The 6,381-nt window shown below is 33.6% G+C and overlaps 1 pseudogene; it reads left to right on the forward strand.

The window, feature by feature from the left end:
* The first annotated feature begins 4,267 nt into the window (after positions 1 to 4,267).
* On the forward strand, positions 4,268 to 5,369 carry LOC133093304 (cytosolic 5'-nucleotidase 3A-like; annotated as a pseudogene).
* The last annotated feature ends 1,012 nt before the right edge of the window (positions 5,370 to 6,381 follow it).

Genomic DNA, 6,381 nt, shown 5'->3' on the forward strand with positions numbered 1-6,381 from the left:
AATTAGAATACAATAATATTAAGAAAATTTTTTTCATCAAAAGACTCCTTAAAGACAGTTTTAAAAAAGGCAAACTATAATCTGGGAGAAGATATTTGCCACACATATTTGAAAAAGGATCAAGAATATATAGTTAGCAAAGGATCAAAACTTTATATCAAGAATATATAAAGAATGCCTACAAACCAAGTTTTAAAAAGACAAAAAGCAGTAGGAAATGAACAAATAAGCACATCACAAAAGATGAAACACAAGTAGCTAGAAAACATCTAGAGATTCTCAGCCTCTCTAACAATCAGGACATGCCAGTGAAGACTAAATTCAGGAAGTCATTTAACACATAATCAACTTACAAAAATTAACAAGTCTGGAATTGCCAAGTGTTATATAGGATGTAGATCAATATAATTTGTTATATGTTGCTGGTGAGGGTATTAATTGGTACCATCTCTTTCCACCACTTAGGCATTATGTTTTATAGCTGAAGAGTTTCATAGCAGACAATTCAACACTTCTACTCCTAGATAAATACCCCCCCAAAAACAAATTATTACATGTGTCCAGGAGATATGTACACAAATGTTGGGGGGAAAACACTACTCATAATAACAAAAAAACTGTAAATTATCTAAATGGTCATAGTTAGGAGGGTGGATAAATAAACTGTAATATAGTCATATAAAATACTATGGAGCAATGAAAAATGAGTGAATGGCAGCCACGTATGACAGCATGAATGAATCTTAATAACACTGCATTGAGTCAAAAAAGTAAATGCCAAGTGACAATATATGGAATGATATTTTAAAGTAAATTTTATTTTTTAAAATTTAAAAATTTTTTAAAATTTTTATTGAAATAAAGTTGATTTATAATGTTGTGTTAGCTTCAGGTGTACAGCAAAGTGATTCAGTTATATGTATATATAAATATATATTCTTTTTTTACATTCATATTTTTTATGAGATATTGAATATAGTTCCCTGTGCTATTCAGTAGGTTCTTGTTGGTTATCTATTTTATATATAGTAGTGTGTATATTTTAATCCCAAACACTTAATTTATCCTTCCCCTCTCCTCCCCTTTGGTAACCATAAGTTTGTTTTCTACATCTGTAAGTCTATTTCTGTTTTGTAAATAAGTTCACTAGTATCATTTTTTTAGATTCCACATATAAGCTATATCATATGATGTTTGTCTTTCTCTGATGTTTGGCTGGCTTACTTCACTTAGTATGATAATCTCTAGGATTAAAAGCAAGTACAACCAAACACTATATGGCTTAGGCATAATAAGTGATAAAAATTTAAAATATATATAAGTAAGTGAATAATAGACAACATTCAGAACAGCGTTTGCTTTTGAATGGGCATACAGGGATGGGACGGGGAGTAAATATTTATAGTGTTATTTATAATAATTCCAAAATCTGTGTGTATGAGTTGAGGGTAGGATGAGATAATAACTCAATGGATATTATGAAGCCAAACAAAACAATAGCCAAAATGTTCTAAGCTACATAGAAAAGGGTAGAAGCTGGGAATTTTTTACCAATCAGATATTAATTGATAATAAAAAGCATTAGACTGGGGATGAAAGTTCATACTTAATAGATTAACATTTATCCTATGTTAAACATAAAATTGATGTTAACATAAAATTGAGTTGTTTATAATAAACTATGCTGAAACTCTACCTACACTAGTTGTCACCCTTTATTCTTGATACTATAATACAAGAAAGTTCCATGAGAGTGTTTTTTTGTTTGTTTACCTGTATCCACAGTGCCTGAGATAGTGCATGGTATTGAGTTGGTGCTCAACAAATATTGTTGAATCAATAAATGAATTAATACTTCTTGGTTACAAGGAAGGTAGATCATGTAACAATGGGGATAAAAATTTATTGGACAATGTTATAGGAAAAAGCTGAACTCCAACTTAAATTTATGCTATGATTGCATATAAATTATCCCATATTTTAATTAGCATCTGATGTTTTCCTTTGTTTATTTGAATTATTTGATTGTCTATTGAAATTATACTAGAATGTAAGATACACAAGAACAGGGACCTAAACCTTTTTCTGTTGTTCACTGTAGTATTCTAACATCTGTAATAGTGGCAGGTAACAGTAGGTGCTCAGCAAATATTTGTCGAATGATTGAAAAGGTATGTGTACATTTGGGCAAGGAAGAAAACACACACACACACAGTGAAAAGAAATGATCTGTTTAATTGAAAGTTTTGAGCTTTTTATTTATTTGTTTTATTTAAATTGTTATTACAATAGCATGTGTGCCCAGAATAAAATCCTTTTTATCCCGTGCATCACATCAATATGAAGCATAGAGGCCACCCAAGGTACTTTTTGCCCCAGAAACTAGAAAATTGAAAGTGTCTTGCTTGAAAGTGTTTCCTAATTTACACAAGTATATTCTTGGTCTTTTCAATAGATTTCATAATGAAATGAACTATTGTAATCCTTCACATTTTCTGTCCTTCCCCACTTGAAAACTTCATCTATCCTCAGACATCTCTTTATCATTCTTACCATAAAAATAGCCTTAGAAATTGTGGAATCTAGGAAGGGACTCTAAAACCCAGCAAACAATTCTTTTTCCTGGCAGTGAAAACCCACATTTTTATTTATGCAAGAAGATCTTGTTAACCATTTGCCATTTTTCATCCATAAGCTTAGAGAAAAAATTCCCCACAGTGAGTTGCTCTATTTATAATCATTCACAAAAACACATTAGGATCCAACAAGTTAATATTGATTGCTCAGTCCCAAACTGTTTTTGAAACATGTTTCTACTCATTGGATTGGACTGCAATATGACATCCAATATTAGATGACGCATTTGGCAAGATTCGTGTCAGGCATTGGTAATGGGATTTTTTTCTTCCAATATGTTTATTTCAATAGATTTATGAAATGTTCAGAGGGAAAAAAAGAATGATAATGGATGGATTTCTAGTGAAATAAGCCCACTAGCAGTGTTTCTAGGGCCCTTGCTATTTAGGAACACATTCTATGGGATATTTGCTTATACATGCATTTTGTATAGCTCATATATATTTGGATGTCACAAGAAGATTCTGAGTACATTGCATTTACAGTAAACTTATTAGTGTATGTTTTAATATATTCTTTTGTTGTTATTTTGTTATTTATTAACTTGAAGAGGTCTTGGCTGCGATTCAAGAATGTTGGAATCTAATCCTAGTTCAGCTTCCATATTTCCTACAGTCTAGAACAGTAATGCATATTTTACTATAACCATCTATGAAATGGGGATACCAAATCTGAACTTCTAAATACCCAAAATGTATGAGGTTAATAACATCCTGGGACACATTTTCATCCTGACACAGGTGATCAGGCCATGGAGCAGAAAATTGAAGCTTAATTACTTTTTTCTTTCTGGTTTTTCCTGCCATCCATCTGGCCCAGTGGAGCCTAAAGCCACATTGAAATCAGTTTGTCTAAGTTAGGCAAGCAGAAAAATGATATGAGTCTCCATGGGTCCCTAAGCCTCCAATTTATCCCATTACCAAAATCATCAAGTTCACTGTCACCACATGTGCGTACAAACACACACACACACACACACACACACACGCCTCAGAGTACCTCTTATCGATCTCACATGAGGTCTTTATTCTGTTCTTTGACCTTGCATCCCATATTCTTCAGAATTTACATATTCTTCTTAAATCTTACAAGTGCATTTCTTATCCTGTCCCTGGTCCTGGCTGTTTCTCCTCAAGTTCCTGGTAGTTGTGCCTAATAATTTCATAACAACCCCTTCTACTTTCCATAGGCAGAGGGTGATGGAGAAGCTAGAGTTGAGGAGTTGAGGGTCAATGGCAGGGACACAGCAATGCCAGGACCTACAATGATGCTGGGCCCTGTGTCAGGCTGCACCGTAATCTCTTCAGTCGCTCTGTTCCTTGTTGGCCAGGATGCTGATTCTCTAAACTCACCATTCTTATCTTCAAATTCTAAAATCTTATATGTCTCAGATCACATCTCTTTCCATTTTCCTTTTATCTAAAACACTGTTCTGCTCCCATTCTGTCACCTAATTCCTCATTAGGTCAGCCTCAAATTAAAGATTTATTCCTCTGATTTAAAATTCTATCCTCTGTTAAAATACCAATTTCTGGGGGCTCCATGTTCTTCACAGTTAGTACACAAGCCCCACACTTCCAAAGCTCGTAAATGTCATCTTTGTTAGGAAGACCATAAGGGGTTCCCATTTATGGACTAAGTGATCATGGCAAGAGTGGACACAGTAGCTGGTGCCAGTATTTGCATCCTGATGGAAGAGGTGATGCTGACCCAGTATATATTCCCCTTGAAGAAAAAGTTGGGGCAGAAGACCAAGATCAGTGAGATCTCTGTGTCCAAGCCCCGCATCTATGATTATTGCTTGCCACCCTATGCCTTTGTTCTAGGACAAAATTAAGGGCAGAACTCAGAGTGTCTTAAGGAAGATTGGTTACTCAATATAAAGTCTGTACATGTAAAAATCGTGCCAGAATTTTAGAAAAGTTGTTTGCCGCAAGAACCCTATAAGAGTACCAGAAATTATCTGTGATGTTGTCAAAAGAGGAGCTGCCAAACCAGATAATCATGGACTTTTATATGACAGTAAGTAGATTTTCCTACAAAGGGAAAGATGCCTAACATGTCATAATATTATTGAGAACTGTAAGCTGGTTACAAATGAATGTCAAAAAATGTTATTGCAACTCAAGGAAAAAGACAATGCTATCGAAGTTGATCTTGTTTTTACCATAGAAGTACCCTTTTATGGTAGAATGGTATGCTAAGTCACAGAGTCTCCTTGTCGAATAACCTTTATCAAAAGCTAAATTTAAAAGAATTGTGGAAGAAACTGATGTTATGCTAAAGGAGGGATATAAGAATTTATTTGAGAAACTCTAACCACACCATATCCCTATGTTCATATTTTCGACCAATAATGGTGATGTACTTAAGGACGTTATCCATCAAGCTGGTGTTTATCATCCAAATGTCAAAGTAGTGTTCATTCATGGATTTTGATGAAAATGTGTTCTCAAAGAATTTAAAGGAGAATTAACCTATATATTTAAAAAACATGATGATACCTTGAAGAACACAGAATATTTTAATCAATTAAAGGACAATAATAATTTAACTCTGCTGAGAGACTCCCAAGGAGACTTAAGAATGGCAGATGGAGTAGCCAGTGTTTAACACGTCCTAAAAATTGGATATCTAAATGATGGAGTGGATGAGCTTTTAGAAAAAGTATTGTTTTAGTGAAAGATAAATCACTGGAGATAGCCAGCTCTATCTTACTGAGGATTCTATAAACTGGTATTCTTCAGGAAGACCTCTCTCCTATGGGAGCAGTTAATACAAGAACTGCCCATCTCTTAATCTTGCTGAAACGCTCTTAATTGTAATATATTCTTGCTCTTGAAGTTTTTCCTTTACATTACTGAAATATTTTCAGACATGTTAAGTCTATCAACTGGAAGCTTCTTTTTCTTCACCTCTCTCAACACACTTTCCTCTTTATTTCTTTTTTAACAGATTTTGAAAAATCTTAAAGCCAAAATCGAAAAATAACTCCCTAGTTTTCCAAAGTGGATTTTGTAATTCAATGTTATCACACATATTTTGAGATCTTTTTATACTTGAAAAGTTTTCAGAAGGCCAACAAGAAGTTTTATGAAATGGTCAAATAATTTACATGATTTTAAGTTAAGTATTGCCATTTTTGCAATTTGGATGGATCATGCTGATGGTATTACCATCTCCTGAAATTGTATTATGTTTGGTTTTCTTGTTTGGAGAAAATCAAAATTGACCAGAAAAGACTGGTGCTCTGTATTTAATGAAAAAACTGTTGGTATCCACATGTAACTGATCATTACAAGTGTTCTATATTGACTCGCTGATAATAAACATAAAATAGAAAATCTTTTTTTAAATACCCATTTCTCTCAAAGTGATGGCACTTGTTAAACCATTCATATCTTAGCATAAATTAATTTATCATATCCTTTCTTGCAAACAGACTTTGAAGAGATAAGAAATAAAGGCATCAGGCCCTAAAAGTAGGAAGTAAAGGAGACACCATATTGGGCAAAAAATCTGTAAGGTTATCCAGAACAAACTGCCTTCTTCATAATTTTACCTAAATCCAGGCCTGGTTCCAATTTCTTTTTAGTTGGTTTTGCTCTTTGTCAATCAAACTCTTGGCTTAATGGCTTAAACATTAAAAATTGGCATTAAAAAAGTACCCAGTCCATTGTCATCTATAGACCTTGGCATTCTGTCTAGAACAGAAAGTATCAAGATCACATGTACAGGGTCATA

This window comes from Eubalaena glacialis, chromosome 6, assembly GCF_028564815.1.
Source record: "Eubalaena glacialis isolate mEubGla1 chromosome 6, mEubGla1.1.hap2.+ XY, whole genome shotgun sequence".
Taxonomy (NCBI): Eukaryota; Metazoa; Chordata; class Mammalia; order Artiodactyla; family Balaenidae; genus Eubalaena; species Eubalaena glacialis.